At 42.3% G+C, this 22,399-nt stretch overlaps 1 pseudogene; it reads right to left on the reverse strand.

The window, feature by feature from the left end:
* The window catches only part of LOC122430730, a 44,822-nt pseudogene that overhangs the window by 15,337 nt on the left and 7,086 nt on the right, over positions 1-22,399 (reverse strand).

Below are 22,399 nucleotides of genomic sequence, written 5' to 3' on the forward strand. Positions count from 1 at the left end.
GTAATTTCCCTGCTTTTCAATATGCTGTCTAGGTTGGTCACAACTTTCCTTCCAAGGTGTAAGCATCTTTTAATTTCATGGCTGCAATCACCATCTGCAGTCATATTGGAGCCCATAAAAATAAAGTCAACCACTGTCTCCATTGTTTCCCTATCTATTTGCCATGAAGTATTGGGACCAGATACCATGATCTTAGTTCTATAAATATTGAGCTTTAAACCAACTTTTTCACTCTCCTCTTTCACCTTCATCAAGAGGTTCGTTAGATCTTGCTCACTTTCTGCCATAAGTGTTGTGTCATCTGCATATCTGAGGTTATTGATATTTATCTTGACAATCATTATTCCAGCCTGTGCTTCCACCAGTGAAGCGTTTTCATGATGTACTCTGTATCCAAGTAAAATAAGCAGAGTGACAACATACAGCCTTGACATACTCCTTTCTTATTTGGAACCAGTCTGTGGTACCATGTCCAGTTCTAACTGTTGCTTCCTGACCTGCATACAGGTTTCTCAAAAGGCAGGACAGATGGTCTGGTATTCCCATTTCTTGAAGAATTTCCCACATTTTATGGTGATCCACACGGTCAAAGGCTTTGGCATAGTCAGTAAAGCAGAAGTATGTGTATTTTTTTTTCTGGAATTCTCTTGCTTTTTTGATTATCCATTGGATATTGGCAATATGATCTCTGGTTCCTCTGCCAGTTTATAAAACCAGCTTAAACATCTGGACGTTCACATTCACATATTGCTGAAGTCTGACTTGGAGAATCTTAAGCAATACTTTACCAGTGTGTGAGGTGAGTGCAATTGTGCAGTAGTTTGAACATTCTTTGGGATTGCCTTTATTTGGGATTGGAGTGAAAACTGACCTTTTCCAGTCCTGTGGCCACTGCTGAGTTTTCCAAGTTTTCTGGCATATTGAGTGCAGCACTATAACAGCATCATCTTTCAGGATTTGAAATAGCTCAACTGGAATTCCATCACCTCCACTAGCTTTGTTCATAGTGATGTTTCCTAAGGCCCATTTGACTTCACATTCCAGGATGTCTGACTCTAGGTGAGTGATCACACCATTGTGATTATCTGGGTTGTGAAGATATTTTTGTACAGTTCTTCTGTGTATTCTTGCCACCTCTTCTTAATATCTTCTGTTTCTGTTAGGGCCATATCATTTCTGTCCTTTATTGAGCTCATCTTTGCGTGAAATATTCCCTTGGCATGTCTAATTTTCTTGAAGAGATCTCTAGTCTCTTCCATTCTATTGTTTTCCTCTATTGCTTTACATTGACCACTAAGGAAGGCTTTCTTGTCTCTCCTTGCTATTCTTTGGAACTCTGCATTCAAATGGGTATATCTTTCTTTTTCTCCTTTGCTTATTGCTTCCTTTCTTTTCACAGCTAACTGTAAGGCCTCCTCAGACAGCCATTTTGCTTTTTTGCATTACTTTTTCTTGGCGATGATTTTCCTGTCTCCTGTACAATGGCATGAACCTTTGTCCATAGTTCATCAGGGACTCTGTCTATTAGATATAGTTCCTTAAGTCTATTTCTCACTTCCACTGTATAGTGATAAGGAATTTGATTTAGGTCATACCTGAATGGTTTAGTGGTTTTTTCCACTTTCTTCAATTTCAGTCTGAATTTGGCAATAAGAAGTTCATAATCTGAGCCACAGTCAGCTCCCAGGCTTGTTTTTGCTGACTGTATAGAGCTTCTCCATCTTTGGCTGCAAATAATATAATCCATCTGATTTCGGTGTCGACCATCTGGTGATGTCCATGTGTAGAGACTTCTCTTGTGTTACTGAAAGAGGATGTTTGTTATGACTAGTGCATTCTCTTGGTAGAACTCTATTAGCCTTTACCCTGTTTCATTCTGTACTCCAAGGCCAAATTTGCGTGTTACTCCAGGAATTTCTTAACGTCCTACTTTGGCATTCCAGCCCCCTGTAATGAAAAGGACATCTTTTTTGGATGTCATTTTTTTTTTTTTTTTTTTTACTAGAACGTCTTGTAGGTCTTCATAGAACTGTTCAACTTCAGCTTCTTCAGCGTTACTGGTCGGGGCATAGACTTGAATTACTATGATATTGAATGGTTTGCCTTGGAAACAAACAGAGATCATTCTGTCATTTTTCAGGTTGCATCCAAGTACTGCATTTTGGACTCTTTTGTTGACTGTTATGGCTACTCCATTTCTTCTAAGGGACTCCTGCCTGCAGTAGTAGATATAGTGGTCATCTGAGTGAAAGTCACCCATTCCAGTCCATCTTAGTTCACTGTTTCCTAGAATGTCAATGTTCACTCTTGGTATCTCCTCTTTGACCACTTCCAATTTGCCTTGATTCATAGACCTAACAATCCAGGTCCCTATGCAATATTGCTCTCTATAGCATTGAATCTTGTTTCCATCACCAGTACCATCCACAACTGGGTGTTGTCTTTGCTTTGGCTCCATCCCTTCATTCTTTCTGGAGTTATGTCTCCACTGATCTCCCAGTAGCATATTGGGCACCTACCAACCTGGGGACTTTTTCTTTCACTGTCCTTTCTCTTTCCCTTATCATACTGTTCATGGAGTTCTCAAAGCAAGAATACCGAAGATGATTGCCATTCCCTTCTCCAGTGGACCACATTCTGTCAGACCTCTCCACCATGACCCCTCTGTCTTGGGTGTCCTCACATGGCATGGCTGAGTTTCATTGAGTTTGGCAATGCTGTGGTCCATATGACAGATCGGCTAGTTGTCTGTGATTGTGGTTTCAGTCTGTCTGACCTCTCTCAGTGCCTACTGTCTTACTTGGGTTTATCTTACCTTGGATGTGGGGCCCCTCTTCACGGCTGCTCCAGCAAAAAGCACCTGCTGCTCCTTACCTTGGAAGTAGAGTAACTCCTCTAGGCTGCCGCCCCTGATCTTAGATATGGGGAAGCTCCTCTCCAATGCGATTCTGCACTGCCCTTGCAGCCGCCACACTTTTGCACCGCCAACGCAGCTGTGGCTAGCAATAATTCAACAACTTATTCTTCCTGATATTGTTTCTGTTATTGTGACAGAATCGTATGTATGTTAATAGGTAAAATCAAGACAATAATTAAAACTCATATTCTGATGTAAGCCTTTCAGTGGCTAGAAAAGAGGTTCACACATAACATAAAGCAGTTTAATTAAAACCCTGCTGTCTTAAATCTTGAACTGAAAGCTTAAGTTTGTATGAACGAATTATATTCTGTTTTATTTTACTTTCTAAGGAAAATGTATACTTCTTCCTGTGACCACTGTAAAGCCTAGAAGCAAGACAACTTGATAACAGTGACTGTTCTGAGGTCTAACTTCAAGCTTCTAAAGACATTTCCCATCAGACGATCTTAAAGAGATGGTTGATTTCAGGACTGGCTCAAGAAATGCACAGAACAATCTTTTGAATCTTGAATGACAGGAACGTGAGGGACTTCAAAGACCTGTGGGGACTGGACAGAAATTTTAGGAATCCAAATGGAAAGGCCAAACATCTACCAGTTTATTGGGAGAATGATGTTTCTTCTTCTTGATGCACTGTTTATTTTTGCCATAGCTTTCCTGCCAAGAAGCAAACTTCTTCTGATTTCATGGCTGCAGTCATCATCCACAGTGGTTTTAGAGACTAAGATGAAGAAATCAGTCACTGCTTCCATCTTTTCTCCTTCTATTTGCCATGAAGGATGGGGCTGGATCCCATGATAAGAATTTTTTAATATTTAATTTAAAGCTGACCAAACGTGTCCAAATGTTAATAGGCAACATCTAATTTCTCACTGTGATAGATTCCTAAGGCACCAATACACTATTCTGTTCACTGAGAAAGCAGATAATCATCAATATTTTTGCTATTTTTGTTTCTATTAAGCATATGTTATGCAACTACAAATGGTCCCAGGTAAACAAGCTAGACTCTCTCTTCTGGAGGTGATGAGAGAGTGACAGGAAGCAGCTATAATACAGATGAAGCCTCACTCACTGGCCTGCAGCTCTCCTTCTGCTGGGGAGGTCTGGTTCCTAGTGGACTAAGGACTGGTACTGGTCCTGGCCCACTGTGCTGGTATTGTGGACTCCTGCTCTAAACCCAACAGTGGGACATTCTGTAAGACAAACTACCCTGCTTCCTCCCAGTTTCTGAACAAATAAATGGCATTAAAATTGGGAGAGGAAGAGTTATTTTGTCTTAAAGGAGAACAACCAAGTGCAACAAATGAGTACATTGTTTCAATGAACTGTGAAAAGACAACTGCTTTTTGAGAATCAGGGAAATTTGCACATGGACTGGATATAAGATGTTCATTTTATTGGGAAAAAAAGAGCAATTTTTTCACATTATGATTTTACCCCAGATACTCATTATGTACATTTTGTGAAATGTTCATCTCATCCCTAAAATACTTCACAAAAAAAAATGAATACAGAGTAAAAGAAAGAGTCAGTTGAGGGTCTCTCTTGATTTAAAAACAGATCTGCATAGCTGCTATGGATTGAATTGTGTCCACCCTTGACTCCTAATGTGATGGAATCAGGAAGTAGGGTCTTTGTGGGGTACACAGGTTGACATGGGGTTTTGATGGTGGTCCCTCATGATGGGATTAGCCTCTCCTCTTTTTCTTTCTTATTCTCCCTCTTCCTCCTTCCCTTCCCCCACCACAATTGAGAACATAGCAAGAATAGAAAGAACTGATGCAACTCAAGAATGCCTTTACTGGGAACTCAACAGTCTACCACCTTGATGTTGCATAGTCTCCAGTCTATGACAACCTGTGGGACAAAGAGGCTAATTTTGTAGTTATTGATGCCAAATGATGAAATATAGGGTTGATGACACACTTCGTTCTTCTATTTGTTATGTTTGAAATTGTTTAGTAGTAAGAAGTTTATAGAAGGTCCATTTTGAAGTTTCTATCTTAGTGATACAATGAAGAGCCCAAGATAGCAGATTCAGTCAGGTACCCAATGAATGAGTGGTTGGAGGACCACATGTTCATTACTCCATCTCATCTCTTGTCATCTGAAAACTGTCCCCCACACCTGAAAACCTTACAGCACCCACCCACCCCCACCATCTGCATATCCATTTCCTTGCTAAGCTGAGTCATCTAGCTGGAGATGTCTATTCAGGACAGGGTCTGGAAGCAGAAGGAATGTGGACATTTTTAGAAACAATGAACTGGGCAGACCCCTCCTTGGTTTTCCCTTCTTTAGTGCCATCTTCAGGTGAGGGATTCAGCCCGGGTAGGGAGTGAGCCACAAGTGGGACTGTGTAAATATCTGCAAGTGAAGAAGGAATTCAGAACCCAGTAACCAGGAGGTGGGCAGCTTGCACAGGACCCAGGATTGAAAGAAGAAGCACTGGGAAAAGAATAGTGCCTAACAGAGAGCCAGACCTACCTGAGTCTTCTGGATAAACTTGAAGGTCACGTCCTTCCTGCTGGAAATCTTACTCCAGATGTGGAGGGGAAAGAACTGTACTCACTGCCAAGCAGTCATGGGGAGACGGAAAGCCTCCCCCAGGGGCCCTTTGATTCCACTCTAACTGTGGGTGTCCTCCCAAGCCAGAGAGCAAATGGCAGGTCATCCAAAAGATGACCTACTTGACATAGTATTCAAAATAATACAAAATTTGTTTAAGAGTCCTGGCATATTTTGTTCCCAGAGTTTTTTAGGAGAGAGGATTCTTCACCTGAATTTGTGTTTACACTGAAGAATCTACACACTTCAGCATTAGTATCTTCTGACTTATAACGACCTGATCTCATCCCACAGAAACCAAACGATGGTAATTTCCAGTGGGCAAGGCCTCTAAGGTCCTCGGTGTCACAGCAGCTGTGTGCCAGGTGGTCTATCACTCCCAGTCCTGAGGCCAGGATCCAGGAATATCACCAGACAATTACAGCCCCCGGCCCACCAGAGGCAGCCTCAGCATCCTCAGCAACACACACCTCTGAGCCATTTGTCCACTGATTGGCACTGAGCTTCAGTCTGGAGCAAGTCCAGTCTCCCTCATCCAAGAGATGGGAAACTGAACCCTGGGGTGTATGACTCAGCTTAAGCTGCAGGCAAGTTAGTGAAGACTTTGGACCCAGGAACTCTGGTTCCCAGGCTAGGAGACTTCCAGGAAGGGCAACTTTAGGGAAGTTCAATTGTATCCACTGCTGGGGAGCTCTCAGATGTCTGCAAGCACCAGAGTAGAAGTTCATTTCACGTCGCCCCTCAAGTCTGGCTCCGATTTTATCAGCAGACCTGCCTCCATGTAGCAGCAGGAAAGCAATAGTCAGGGCTGTTTCTTCTCTGTTCAAGGCACAGTGTGGAAACCCCAGCTGTAGTGACCCCAGTAGGCAGTCGTGCATGTGGTGACTGACTCACTCCAAACTCAGAATCCAAAGAGCTCCCGCTCCTCATTCACTCACGACAGACCTTTGGCTGCCTGGGTGACATGAACCTGCATTCACAGCGAGAAGCATTCTCTTCTCAGCCTTCTAGCAAATAAGTTAAGTGTCTTATGTTTCCTCAGGGAAACCCTGGCTGAGCGAAGTTGGGGTTTCAGACTATCCTGGATGAAGGGGATGTGTTCCCTCTTTGATGTTCCAAGAGACCTTGGAGCATCAAAGGCCTTGAGTAGGTTACAATCACATTTATGATTTTCAGGGACATTGCTTTATGAATCTCATTGGAGACAAAGGACAGAAACACAGGACAAGGCTGGACATCTCTGCGCCCCAGCATGTTTTGAGTTGAGTTTCAGCCACCAGGCTTCAGAGTCAGGTGCTGATGTTATTCACAAGCCACCTTTGAAGAAGGAATAGAGGAAAGAGTTTTGGGCAGAGAGCAGTGTGGTCAAAGGGCCATGGGAATCACACAGGGCAAGATGAAACAAGAGTGATTACTTGTTTCTTTGCTCTATCAGTTCCTTGGAGTTTCTACTCCTAAAAACAAGTACATGGAGATAGTCGGAGGCATTGGTGGTGCCCCTGGCACCTGATGTTCCTGGTGATAACCAGTTTGTGTACACGTCCCTGAGTCCAGAGCCAACTCACCCTTGTGATAGCCCCAGGTTCTTCCTTCTTGGGAAGGTTGATATGGCTCATTGCTGCTAACTCACAACTGATTTATGGGATAAGGCCATGAATGTTGGCCCGTAGGCCAAGTTCCAAGCATGGAAGGTTGGTTGGCAGTGGAAGAGTAGCCATTTATTAAGGTTGGTTACCTTGGTTCTTAGCAATGGCTACTTCCCACATCTAAAATGCTTTTCTCCCAGCTTTTTGCATGGCCGGATCTTCTCAACATTTAGCATCATCTCAAATCAGTGTCTCTCAGGTTTGTTTTCCCTGGCCACTGCACTCTCACAAGCACAGACTCTGATCCAAAAAGTGCCTAGACACTTCCCTCTGTCAAAACAATAATTATAGTTACCACAGTGGCAATGTGGAAGAGGGATAAATTGAGAGTTTTAGATTAATATATGTATACTACTACATTTAACAGATAATCAACAAAGACCTACTTTATAGCACAGGAATTCTGCTCAGTAGTCTGTAATGTCCTGTATGGGAAAATAATCTAAGAAAGAATGGATACATGTGTATGTATAAGGGAATTAATTTCCCGTGCAAATAATATTAATACAATACTGTATAACACACTATACTCATATATAAATTAAAACCTCAATTTAGAAAAAGGAAAGAATGGATACATGTGTATGTATAAGGGAATTAATTTCCCATACAACTAATATTAATACAATATGGTAAATACACTATACTCCTATATAAATTAAAACCTCAATTTAGAAAATAAAAGAGAGACCCATGGGGTTCTATAGACATGCAGTATTCCAGATATGATGCTGGAGATGGCAGAGTGGTTGCAGACATCTAGAAATGATCTGAGGTTTCATTTTCCTGAGGTTTGGTGTCTTCTGCTTCTAGTGTCACCTCTGATTTGTCTTTGGAGGATCTAAATCAAGGGCTGAGAGACACCAGCTGGGTGTAGTTGCAGGAGGAGAGGGAGTTGCTAGTAGGAGAGTGAAATCCCAGCTCCCTAGCCTTGGTTTGGGGCACATTTGAGGCACAACTTGTGTCCCAAGTTCCCTGTGAAAACAGACTGTAGCTTCCTTCTCCATGATTTGCATGAAATCAGACCCAGACTGGTGTCATCCTTTGTCATGTCCTGCTTCCCCTGAGACCACACTGGTTTTCTGGGACAATTTTTTTTTTCTTCATTAGGTCTACTGCTCATGACTTCTCTATTTGCAGCAATCAGGGGCTACTCTGTAATTGCAGCACACTGGTTTTCAATCCTGTGCTTCTCTTGAGCAGACCACAGGCTCTAGGGCACTCAGGCTCAGTAGTTGTGGGCCACCAGATTAGTTGCCCTGGGGAATTTGCAGTCTTCCCAAACCAGGTCTCAAATGTATATCTTAAGCACTGGATCAAAAGGGAAAACACTCTGGAAAGAATTTGAAATGCATCACTTTTACATGAAACTTGGCACCATGGCCTATTTATGAGGAGACTGATAGAGGACTGTGCCCTGCTTCAGGCAACCTCCTGAGACCAGGACTGATTTAGGTTCCCCTCCCAAATGTCCCTACAGCATCTTGACTGTCCTGCCATGTGACTTTGTTCTTACTTGAGTTTCTGAAACCCACACTAGACCACAGCTTCCAGAGGGCAGGGCCGTCACTTGACTCACTTGTAAGTATATGTCAGTAGATCTTGTCTCACCCAGACTCTAATGTCAAGACAAGGCTAACACAAAGATCAGTTATTCTATTATGAGTGTTAGGTTACAGTTTCAACTACTCTAATCAAACCTTAAATAACATTGTCTTACATAGAATACAATTTCAATTATCTTTCATATAATGGTAGTGCAGGTCTCTCCAGAGAGATGGGGACCCACTTCTTTCTTGTCACACCTTCACCTGTGCTACTTGCCTCTGGTCTAAAATGGCTACTCCAGCTCCTGTCATTACAGCTGCATCCCAGCACATGGGACAGAAAACCATACTTCCATTTGGAAGTGACTTATCAACTCTACTCAAATTCCACTGGCCGAAGTATCTTCCATGGTTATGGCAAACCTGGAGGAGGTGGGTCCACAGAAGGGCAAGGGAATGTGATCCTACTACAGAGCATTTATGATGAGTCACAAGGGCCACCATCCTTCACTCATGCCCCCATAGTTCATTCTTCTTTGGTTCTCCCCACACACCTCTCAGTCAGTTTTGGCCTGCAGACATGGATATGGATGAGGTTATAAGAGAGGAAATGGCCCAGACTGTTCAAATACGGAGAAAACAAGAAAGGAAAGAATATAAGAATGTATAAAATGCAAAATCTATAGGAAAGCATGCTTGTAATCATAATTTTGCATTTATACAATTTAGGTATACCTGGGCTTTATGAATCAATTTATAAAATAAAAAGTAAGAGGAATGTAAAATATAAATATATTCACGAAACACAACAAAATAATAAGGCTATATCATATTAAACACATAGTAGTATCAGGATTAAGTTTGGATACACATTGTGAGAAACTAAAATAACCATAACTTTAGCAAGATAAACTTGATTTTTCTCTCCCAGTGAAACAAAGCTGAAGGTGGGCCAGCCAGAGCTTGGGTGGTATCCATCTACAAGGTTACATGATCGTCCAGTACAACTACAGGAGTTCCAGCCATCACAACTAAAATCCAGACAACTGTTAGGAAATAGGTGGGGAAGGGAAGAGTCTCATCTCTCAGCTAAATCAGCTCCTTGAAAGCAGTCTTCCAAGAAATCCCTCTTCTACATCTGATTGCATCTCAAAGTCACCTGTCATGACTAAGAGCAAGGGTGGGCAGGAAATGCAGTCCTGCCGCTTCTGGGGTCATAGCTATATAAAAAACGATTTTCAGTTTTGAAAGAGAAGCAGAGAATAGGTCATCTTGTAGGTAGCCACAAGCACCTGCCTTAAAGAACAAACCGTTTCTAATGGATGAGGCTGAATGGCTGGGCACAGTGTGGGAGCCAGGAGGAAGGAGCAGCGATGAGAAACAGCTAGATGAATCTGAACTGTCCTCCAGAAAAAGGAGACAGACTGGCCCGTAGAGATCTTCTAAGGACTGAAGTGAGGATTATACATACCACGTGACCCAATTTGTTTTGAAAACTGCATTTCCAACTCAGGGCCCAAATCTCTCTCAATTCTTCAGCTTCTAAATACCTTGTCTTTGTTACCTCACATTCTGACTTACCTGTCTCACCTTCCTTATTTCTGTTCACATCACTTCTCCATCTAGTCCACCAGCATTATAAGATCCAGTACCAAGGCGTTAGCAACACTTTCTAGAAGTGGGTAGAAACACAATGACTATTTCTACTATAGTATTTGTTTGTCCTGATCAAGGTCTTTTGAAGGACTGAGATGGCTAGAATTATGGAGATCTCATGTTTCCTCTAAAATCTCAACCAAGAATGTGACTTCCTTGGACCTGGAAGGGATGCGTTCACTTTTGCATCCACAGGTCTTAGCAGAACAGTAAGTCCCCTGTGTATGAACAAGTTACATTTCAAAAGGGTATTCAAAAATCCCAATTTCTTCATAAGTCCAGCAAATTTACTTAGGTAGCCAACTTAGACAATTGCTTATATATTAGTTTAAAATAGTAGTTTAATAGCTTTATGATACTTTTCACACAAGTAATGCATAAAATAAGAAACACCAACAATAAAACAAACATTTTTAACCTTGCAGTACCTGGATAGGGCATGACAACCCACTCCAGTATTCTTGTCTGGAGAATCCCCATGGCAAGAGATGCCTGGAGGAATACAGTCCGTATGTTGCCAAAGTTGGACACAGCTGAGCAACTAAGCACACCTTTAAAAGTAGAGTAGTAGTACCATCTACTTCACCACTGCATTTATGCTTCCATCAAGACAGCGTAGGCTTGAAATAAAAACACCGCACTATTGTCCTCCATACACTTCTGTACAATAAAGTACACAAAGCACATGCACTTCTCTGGGATGTGCCCACGACAGTGTGTGTCAGATCTGTGAACTAACTGATGGGATTGCACATGCAAATGCACTTTACATGTTTGAAAGTTTTCAACTTGAAGGTTTGTATGTAACAGACTTGCTACACAGGCTTTCAGTGAATGTATGTAGTTAAGGAACACGAGAGGAGTGTAAGGACCTGCCAATTCTTTCCCTTTTTGCATGTATTATGGCCATTCTGAATAGAAATTTCACTGGGTATAATTGAGGCCCAGTGTATGGGAACATGGCTGCAAGTGCCAGAGGACCAGGATCCCAGGAGGTAGGACAAGAGCCATGGTAGGTTGAAAAGAGCCTTGAAAAGAGGCTGAAATAGGAGGAAACAAGTTTTCACTGGTTTATGTGAAAGACTCGGCAAATATCATCTGGACTTGTTTGTAGTGGTTGAGCCGTGGTATAGAGGAGCAGTCCCTGTTGCCCATGGTGTGCAAGAGGGGAGAAGAGAGTGGAGACTGAACCTTGAAAATCAAACATGTATCCCAGGTCAAGTATGTCTAGTATTGAAGAGATGTAAGTCCTGTCAATTTATATGCTCCCTCCTGAGAAGAATTAGAGTAGTAAAAGCGGGAAGGTCCACACTATGGTATCACCTAGTTCTTCTTCTGTCCAGTGAACATTGATTTCCAATGCAATTTCTTTATAAACACAGCATATACTTTGTATGATGGAAGACTTCTAATTTACTATCCCATATAAACTTTTGGGGCTGTTCTGTGCCCAGGCACATTGGGGCCCTGGAGACTGGCAGGCTCTGTTTAGGCAGCAGAGTGCAGTGTATGGGGATCTGCTGTCATCTGGGCCGGGGTTATATCTTCAGTATGGGTTCATATCTGAGGGTTCAACTCTAGTTGTGTTTAATTCTATCATCTTGCTCGTCATTTTCAATTTGTCCCATGTTCTTTCTTTCAACGTCTCTTTCTACCCCTGACTTCTTTGTGACTGAATAGTTTTTATTATTCCCTTTTATATCGTTTGTCACTTTATTAACTGTAACCGTTTTTGAAGTAGTTTTAAGATCCATGGTATGCATCTTTAACTTGCCCATCTATCATTATTAATCATGATAATTGTTAATAATTATTAAATTATTTACTTATTTGTCATTTCTTTGAATGTGTTCGTTCCTAGTGTGGAATGCAGGTCTTCCTTGTGGTAGGGACTCTCTATTTGAGGAGGGCAAGCTCAGTACTTGCAGCATGTAAACTCTATTTGAGATATGCAGGCTTTGTACTCAGTGGCATGTGGGATCTTAGTTCTTCGGCAAAGGAACAAACCAGCATCCCATTCAATGCAAAGCAGTTCCTTAACCATTGGACCACCAAGGAAGTCCCTATATTTACATTTTAATACATATTGCATGTTTATCATTTTGGGTACTGTTCATTCCCCTGGAGATCCATATTTCCACTTACTTTTAAATTCATTCTGACTGGAGACCTTTTATAAAACATTTATTACATTGGTCTGTTGGTGGTGATGCAGTCTTGTAGTCGTTGTATGTCTAAGAAAGTATTTTATCTTGTTTTTCATATGTATTTTTCTTGGGTATATAATTCTGAGTCAATTTTATTTCTCTCAGCATTTTAAGATGTGGTGCCAGTGTCCTCTGGCTAACAATGTTTCATATGCCTAATCTGCTGTCATTCCCATTTTTTGTTTTACTATTTCTGTTTTTCCTTCTGGTTACATTACTTTGGTAGATTGTTTTAAACAATGAATTATGATATGCCTTTTTTTAGTTGTCATATTTCTTGTCCTTAAATTAATTGAGCTTCAATTAATTTTAATTACTTTACAGTATTGAGATGAAACTAGGACCAATATTTTCACAATTTATATGGAAATTTTAAATTGGATTGTAGATGTGATCACTTTTACCCTTTGGATCCTGGATATTCTTTACTTTTTATAAATTACTCCTTTCACCGTTTGCAAACACTGTTAATTTCTTGGAAACAATTGCATTTATTGAAGGCTTGCTGTTCTTCACCAGCTCCTGGAGCTTGGGCAAACTCATGTCCATTAAGTCAATGATGCCACCCAACCATCTCATCCTCTGTCTCCTCTTCTCCTCCTGCCTTCAATCTTTCCCAGTAACAGGGTCTTTTCTAATGAGTCAGTTCTTCATATCCTTTGGCCAAAGTATTGGAGGTTCAATTTCAGCATCAGTCCTTCCAATAAATATTCAGAATTGATTTCCTTGAGGATTGACTGGTTGAATCTCCTTGCAGTTCAAGGGACTCTCAAGAGTCTTGTCCAACACCACAGTTCAAAACCATCAATTCTTCATCACTCACCATTTTTTATGGTCCACCTGTCACATCCATACATTACAACTGGAAAAATCATAGCTTTGATTAAACTGAACTTTTTCAGCAAAGAAATGTCTCTGCTTTTAAAAAATTTCTATAGGTTTGTCATCTATTTTCTTCAAATGAGCAAGCCTCTTTTAATTTCATGGCTGAAGTCATCATCTGCAGTGTTTTGGAGCCCCAAAAAATAAATCTCTCACTGTTTCCATTGTTTTGCCATATATTTGCCATGAAGTGATGGGGTCAAATGTCAAGATCTTCATTTTCTGAATGTAGAGTTTAAACCAGATGTTTCACCCTCCTCTTTCACTTTCATCAAGAGGTTCTTTAGTTCCACTTCAATTTCTGCCATGAAGGTGGTGTTTTCTGCATATCTGAGGTTATTGATATTTCTCCCAGCAATCTTGATTTCAGCTTCTACTTCATCCAGTTGGCATGATGTACTCTGCATATGAGTTAAATAAGCAAGGTGACAATATAGAGCCTTTACCTACTCGTTTCCCTTTTGGAACCACTCCATTGTTCCATGTTCAGTTCTAATTGTTGCTTCTTGACCTGCATACCGATTTCTCAGAAGGCAAGTAAGATGGCCTGGTATTCCCATCTCTGTGAATTCTCCACAGTATGTTGTGATCCACACAGTCAAAAGCTTTTGCATGGTCAATAAAGCAGAAGTAGGTGTTTTTCTAGAATTCTCTTGCTTTTTCCATGATGGCCTTTTGATCTCTGGTCCCTCTGCCTTTTCTAAATCCAGCTAGATCATATGGAATTTCACAGTTTATATACTGTTAAAGACTTGCTTGGAGAAATTACTTTGGTAGCATGTGAGATGAGTGCAACTATGTGGTAGTTGAACATTCTTTGAAATCACCTTTCTTTGGGATTGCAATGAAAACGACCTTTCCAGTCCTGTGGCCACTGCTGAGTTTTCCAAAGTTGCTGGCATATTGAGTGCAGCACTTTCACAGCATCATTTTTTAGGATCTGATATAGCTCTACTGCAATTCCATCACCTCCACTAGCTTTGCTGGTAATGATGCTTCTGAAGGCCCATTGACTTCGCATTTCAGGATGTCTAGCTCTAGCTGAGTGATTACACGATCGTGCTTATCTGGGTCATTAATATCTTTTTTGTACAGTTCTTTTATGTATTCTTTCAACCTCTTCTTAATATATTCTGCTTCTGTTAGGTCTGTATCATTTCTCTCTTTTACTGTGCCCATCTTTGCCTGAAATGTTCCCTCCCTATCTCTAATTTTCTTGAAGAGATCTCTGGTATTTACCATTCTAACGTATTCCTCTATTTCTTTGCATTGATCACTTAGGAAGGCTTTTTTTAAATCTCTTCTTGCTATTCTTTGGAACTCTGCATTCAGATGGGTATATCTTTCTTTTCTCCTTTGTCTTTTCCTTCTCTTCTTTTTAAGTTATTTATAAGGCCACCTCAGACACCCATTTTACCTTTTTTCATTTATTTTTCCTGGGGATGGTCTTGATGTAGCATGTACAGATCAAAAAACAAAGATCATGGCATCCAGTTCCATCACTTCATGACAAATCCCTAGATAAACAATGAAAACATTGACAGCCTTTATTTTCCTGGGTTCCAAAATCACTGTAGATAGTGACTGCAGCTGTGAAAAAAGAGACACTTGCTCCTTGGAGAAAAGATATGAAAAACCTGACACCATACTAAAAAGCAGACACATTACTTTACCAGCAATGGTCTGTATAGTTAAAGCTATGGTATTGACAGAAGTTGTGACTGGATGTGAGAGTTGGACCATAAAGAAAGCTGAGCACCAAAGAATTGATGCTTTTAAACTGTGGTGTTGGACCAGACTCTTGAGAGTCCCTTGAACTGCAAGGAGATCCAAGCAGTCAATCCTAAATGAAATCTGTCCTGAATATTCTTTGGAAGGACTATTGCTAAAGCTGAACTTCCAATACTTTGGCCAGTTGATGAGAACTGACTCATTAGAAAAGGCCCTGATGCAGGGAAAGATTAAAGGAAGGAGGCAAAGGGGAAGACAGAAGACGAAATTGTTGGGTGGCATCACTGACTTGATAACATGAGTTTGAGCAAGCTACGGGAGTTGGTGATGGACAGGGAAACCTGGCATGCTGCACTGCATGAAATAGCAATGAGTTGGACATGACTGAGAGACTGAACTGAACTGATGTACAGAGGACATCAGGGATCAGGCAGAAGTCTTTGGGGAAGGTGGAAGGATCAATTCCTGGATAGCTGACAATGATGGGTCAGCAGGCCTTTTAAAGCTGGAGAAGCTGTAGGGAAGGAATTCTATGCCAGGTGAAGAGAATGGTAAGAGAAAGGCAGGGTGGCAGTGCTGGGATTTCCCAGAGGACAAGATCCCTGTTCAATTAAACTTTATCAGTGCTCAATATTGTTCCACGATTGGAATCATTAGTTTTGTTTTGGAAGTGGTAGATCAATAATCAATGGAAAGACTGATGTTGAAGATGAAGCTCCAACACTTAGGCCACCTGATGTGAAGAGCCAGCTCATTGGAAGAGACCCTGATGCTGGGGAAGATTGTGGGCAGAAGGAGAGGGGTCAAAAGGATGAAATGGTGATTCGGCATCACTGACTCAATGGATGTGAGTTTGAGGAAACTCTGCAAAACAGCAAAAGCCAGGGAAGCCTGTTCTGTTTCCGTACATGTAATCACAAGGAACCTGACATGACTTAGCAACTGAACAATACCAATGAGAACAGAGGGTCCAGTCAAGCCTGTGGCCCTGGTGGGAGTGGTGAAAGATTTAGGTGGAAGGGGAGGCTTCCCATCCTCTCCTGCAGGTCCTTGAATCCAAGACAAGGAGCACAAGATTTTGAATGTGTTGCCAAACATTGTTTTCTGAAAAAAATTTTAAAAAATATCTTCTGCAGGAGTGAGAACTTTGACTGAGTTTGTTCTATAGATTTTACTGAGGGATGTGAAGGGATATGGATTGGGCTGAGTCTGCAAAAACCAGGTGACCAGCTGCTGGAGGGTGAGGCATGTGGTAAACCTTCTGCACTAGGTGGAAAACGAATCCAGAAAAAGTGTCCCTTCTGGAGTGTACATGCCAATGTATCAGATTGTTTCAGCAGATCAGTTCAGTGGTGTTTTGGGGCAAGCAAGAAATGCACGATGGGTGGTTTGCTTTTGTCAATTCCTGTGGGTAGTTAGTTGACTCAGTGTCTGGTTACTTCACTACATGGTTGGAATCACGCTTGGGAAAGAAAGCTAGATGAGGTCCACACATGCTTTGTCATTAAACAGCAAGCACAGGAAGGCTTCTAAGACAACTGTAGGCAATTTAAACATGAGGGGCCAAATGGGGGCAGTTTTATTTAACAGGCTGAGATTGGACTCTACAGGTTGCCATAGTTGACGCTATGACAAGTAGCCATAACAGATAATTGTTGCTATGCTGGAGATGTGGGAAACTGACAAGAGACCAAGAGCCTGTTTGGCTTTCCTTTCAGTGTGATTTCAGGGGAGAAGTAGTTGACAAGGAAAGGCTGACTGGTAAGGCTGAGGAATGGATTAATCTGAGCCAGTAATGATTAGCTCTTCTGGGAACCCGGAAAACAGAAGCATCGGCTCAGTCAGAGTTCTGTGTCATGGTTCAGAAATAGAGGTCATTTGACTTGAATATATATTTAGCTTGGGGATGGCAGCCATAACCTCTGAACAGAAGATTTCCTTCTCCCCAGGAGGCAGAATAATTCATATTTCTTCCAGACTCAGAAACCCAGAGAGCTCTCATAGGGCCACTTGTTCTCAGCAGCACACATGCAATCTAAATGGTGGAATTATCATCATGGTGCCCATTCTCCAAATGGGACAACTGAGGTTAAGAGACTTGACCAAGGTCACACAGCTAAGCATGTGAAAAGCCAAGCACAAACCCAGGGTAACAGTCCTCAAATTGTGAGTTTTTGCTCCACACCCACTGGGAGTGGTGGGTGGTGATCTGGCACCAATGCTTAGGCAGAAGCAAGCACTATTCTGGCTTAAATTGAAGAAAGTAAGGAAAACTACTAGAACATTCAGGTATGACCTGAATCATATCCCTTATGATTATATAGTGGAGATGAAAAATAGATTCAAGGGATTAGGTCTGGCAGCCTGAAGAACTATGGATGGAGGTTTGTAACACTGTACAGGGAGTGGTCACCAAAACCATCCCCAAGGAAAACAAATGCAAGAAGGCAAAGTGGTTACCTGAGAAGGCCTTAAAAACAGCTGAGAAAATAAGAGAAGTGAACAGCAAAGGAGAAAGGGAAAGATATACCCAATGAAATGCAGACTTCCAGTGAATAGCAAGGAAAGATAAGAAAAGTCTTCACAAGTAAACAGTGCAAGGTTACTGGAAAACAACAGAATTGTAAAGAGTATAGATCTCTTCACGAAAATTGGAGAAACCAGAGGAACATGTCATGCAAACTTGGGCACAATAAAGGACAGAAAACTCAATGACCTAACAGAAGCAGATAGATTAAGAAGAGGTGGCAAGAATGCACAGAAGAACTATACAAAAATGGTCATAATGACCGGGATAGGGAATATTCTGGGGTCACTCACATAAAGCCAGATATACTAGAGCATGAAGTCAAGTGGGCCGTAGGAAGCATCACTACAAGCAAAGCTAGGGAAGGTGATGGAATTCCAGCTGAGGTGTTTAAAAATCCTATAGAATGAGGCTGTAAAAGTGCTGCATTCAATATGCCAGCAAATTTGGAAAACTCAGCTATGGCCACAGTGCTGGAAAAGGTCAGTTTTCATTCCAATCCAAAAGAAAGGAAATTTCAAAGAATGTTCAACCTATCATGCAATTGCGCTCATCTCACTTGCTAGCAAGGTAATGCTCAAAATCCTTCAAGCTATGCTTCAACAGTAGATGAAATGAGAAATTCCAGATGTACAAACTGGTTTGAGGAATCAGAGGTCAAATTGCCAACATCCATTGGATCATAGAGAAAGCAAGGGAATCCCAGAAAAACATTTTCATCTGCTTCACGGACCATGCTAAAGCCTTTCACTGTGTGGACCACAACACACTGTGGAAAATTCTTAAAGAAATGGGAGTACAAAATCATCTTACCTTTCTCCTAAAAAGTCTGTATGTGGATCAAAAAGCAGCAGTTAGCATCAGACACGGAACAACTGAAAGATTTAAAATTGGGAAAGGAGCATGACAAGGTATACATTGCCACTCTGGTTATTTAATTTTTATGTAGGATGCATCATTCCATATGCTAGTCTGGATAATTCCCAATCTGGAATCAAGATTGCTGTGAGAAGTATCAACATCCACAGATATAAAGAAGACACCACCCTAATAGCAGAGGGCAAAGAATTAAAGACCCTCTTGATGAGGAGAGGGGATGAAAATACTGGCTTAAAACTCAACATTCAAAAAACTATTCACAAAAAGATACTCACCATTCATAGCACCCAGTCCCACCACTTCATGGCATATAGATGAAGGAAAAGTGGAAACGATGGCAGATTTTATTTTCTTGGGCTCCAAAATCACTATGGACCTTGTTTGCAGCCACAAAATTAAAACACACTTGCTCCTTGGAATAAAGGCTATGAAAAACCTGGACAGTGTATTAAAAAACAGAGACTCACTTTGCTACAGAGGTCTGTAGTGTCAAAGAATGGTATTTCCAGTAATCATATACAGATGTGAAATCTGGACCATAAGACAGGGTGAATGCCAAAGAATTGAGCTTTTGAACTGTGGTGCTTGAGAAGATTCTTGAGAGTCCCTTATACAACAAGGGGATCAAACTAGTCAATCTGAAAGGAAATCAACCTCTGACCCCTGCTATCTCAGCTGAGGCATCTACTGAGGGCCTCCAGGTGGAAAGAACGGATACTTCTGCAAAAGTGCCTAACCATGGCAGCTCCAAGCAGAGTTTGTAGCTCCACCCCTGGAGGAAGCTCAGAAAGGCTGAAGGCTCTGTGGACCCTGGGACCCCTGATATAAGCTTTGCATTATCCCCAGCAGCATTGGAGGCCAAAGAAGGGGCATTTTGGGCCCTGGAGGAGGGGGATGGCTCAGGGATCCACTGGGGCCACCACTTAACAAGTAGGACTGGAAAGGACAGAGCAGGTATATGTGGCAGAGAGCTGGTGACTGGGGTGTGGTCACAAAAGGGAACCAGCTCTGCATGAAGTACCTCACCCAAACTCCCCTGGGGGAGAAGCCCAGTGATAAGTTCATCTGAGATGGGATGAAATCAGTCTATATCATTACCCCTTAGAATTCCTCTGAATGAGGAGGTGGTGGAGTTGGTGGGTCATCACGAACTCTTCCATGGCCTACACCATCCCCCAGTTGCTATCCTTGGGGCTGCCTCTCCCCAGCTTCAGTCATGTAGTTCTGGAGGAAACTGAGAATCATGTGTGTCCTCTGGGTCAGGGCCAATGACCATGTAATGCCAATCATATGACCCCATGTCCTTGCCAGGTTGGCTGACCTAGAGCTGTAAAGGTGATCTGAGGTGGGTCATTCAGAGAACACACTTGAACTCTGATGTCTGCAATCTTTTTCCTTATTGGAGATTTCTTCAGGATATAAAACCCTAGGGCAGGTAGCTTGGACTCCCTCACTAGGTGTAGAAGCATTAAGAAAGAAAGTTGTCAGGTTAAGACCCCCAAAGAAGAGTGAAGGGAAAGAGCGAGGGTGAGAAAGAGAAAACTGATGACTTCTGATTTCTTGGGTCCAGTCACTGATATCTTTACATTTGCTCTGAGTCTTGTGTCGTGGATTATCAGAATCATTTCAGTGAATCTCCACATTCTTCCAAGCTGGTTGCTGTTGTCTCCCCTCAACTGTGATTCAGACTTTGTTCTAAATCCTTCCTGATCATTGTACACCTCCAAGGCGCGAACATAGGCACCCATTTGTTTCAGCACCATTTTGAGTGAAACCCTTTATTCTTTACTGAGAATAGGGTGTGCAGACCACCAGTTACAGTTCACCAGCATCCTGGGCAGGAGTGCCCTAAGTGTGAGTGAGTGTTTGTTAGGGGCGGCCGTACTGATTCCTGTGCCACTCCAAGCATGTACACTGCCTGTGCCGGGCCAATCCTGTCATTTCCTCGATCAAAGACTGAGAAATGCAGTCTCAGGAAGATGTGACCCAGGATCCACGTCTCTGTAGATGTACTCGCTGTGTTCTCTTTAAAGGTGGTATGGCAGTGGCCTCTAGAATCCTGGGGGAGTCAGAGACACACACCAGTCAGCCTGAGCCCTTATGTGCGACTCCCACAAATATCTAGACCCAGCACACTTGGTTTTATTTCCCTCTTTTGGTAAGTATCAAGGGATTTTCCCTTTAGCAGGGGATATATGAGAGCTCATCCAAACGAAAAAGGGCCTGTACATGCAGTTGCCATGAGGAAGGGTGTGGAGAAACAGAGGAATGATAAAAAACAAAGTCCTACTGTACAGCATAAGGAACTCTATTCAATATCCAGTGATGAACCACATGAAAGAGAATAAGAAAAAGAATATATATTTTTTTATGTGTATAACTGAGTCACATTGCTGTGCAGCAGAACTTAAGGTGACACTGAAGTTCAGCCACACTTCAGTACAATTTTTAGAAAAGAACAAGAGTGTCCCTTGGTTCTCCTCACTCCCTGTTTCTTTCCTCCTGACCGTTTTCTCTGCAGAGAATGCTGGTTCTCCTCATGCATCCCTGCAATCCATACTTTATTTTGAAACTACATTTTGTATTGCAGTATAGCTGATTAACAATAATCTGGGTTTCAGGTGGACAGTAAAGGGACTCAACCATATGTATCCGTGTATTCTGGTCCCAGAGATACCCCTCCCATCCAGGCTGTCATAAAGCTGAGCGGAGTTCCCTGTGCTACACAGTAACTCTTTCTTGGTTATCCATCTTAAATATGGCAGTGCCCACAACACATTCTTGAAGACTTAATTCAGTAACTCTGGGAAGCCTCCTTTGGCCCACAGTCACCCTTTTTGGCCACTCCAGGCTTGGGGTAACATACTCTGGCTCCGCATTCCCACCAGTCAGTCCGTAGACATCATCACCCCTAGTAAGTCCCCAGTGCCCCAATGCAGAGCACCTTGGGATGCCATTTGACTGGAATCCAGTGCAGTGTTGCCTAGAACCAAGCAACCCTCCATTTGGCTCCATGAGTTTGTGGTTTTAGAATTCCTGAAATTCCCTCTGTTCCTCAAAGCCTTCTTTGAGCCCACCAGCCTGCTCTGAACTCCCACAGGGAGCTGACATGAAGCCTCCACCCTGTGCCGGGGCTGAGCAGTCACCATGCACTCTTTATTCACCTTAGCATCCAACCTCCCCACAGAGGGGTCAGGTACCCCAACTCACAAAGGGGGCACCTGGCCAGAACAAGGCGAAGATGGCAGCATAGAACTAGGCTGACCATGTTATTTATCATCTAATCAAGGAAAACTGCGAGAAGGGGAGGGAGAGGGTTAATCCCTGTGGTGGGACAGCACACTGGGACTTTTCCCAGCCATTCTCCTTGTCACATGGCTTATTTCAGGGACTGCTAGTGCTGACTTCCCGGGTTCATGCATCTGAGGTTTCCTTTTGAACTGAAGTTCCTTGAACACTGAGGACCTTAGTGTTCCTCTCTCGTTGAGACTCCCACCATGCCAGCATGGTGGGGCATCTCCGCATTTATTTCAGGATGATCATTGTCCCAGACGGGCCTTTGCTCTCAAGTTTTTGGTGGTGTGTGAGGCTCTGGCCCAGCCCAAGGGCTCAACAGCATCTGCAATAGTGCGAGATGGCCTGCAGAGGGCGGCCTCCTCCCAGCAGCAGACCAAGGGTTATTTCGAGTTTCTATTCGAGAACCACCACTCAGCGTCCTCCCCTCACCTTGAGGATGTAGGCTCGAGCTGGCACTGGGTAGTTGATACCATTGATGGTGAAGATAATAGAAGGCAAGGTATTGACCACAAAACATGAAATATAGTGCTATTAGA

This window comes from Cervus canadensis, chromosome 29 (genome assembly GCF_019320065.1).
Source record: "Cervus canadensis isolate Bull #8, Minnesota chromosome 29, ASM1932006v1, whole genome shotgun sequence".
NCBI lineage: Eukaryota > Metazoa > Chordata > Mammalia > Artiodactyla > Cervidae > Cervus > Cervus canadensis.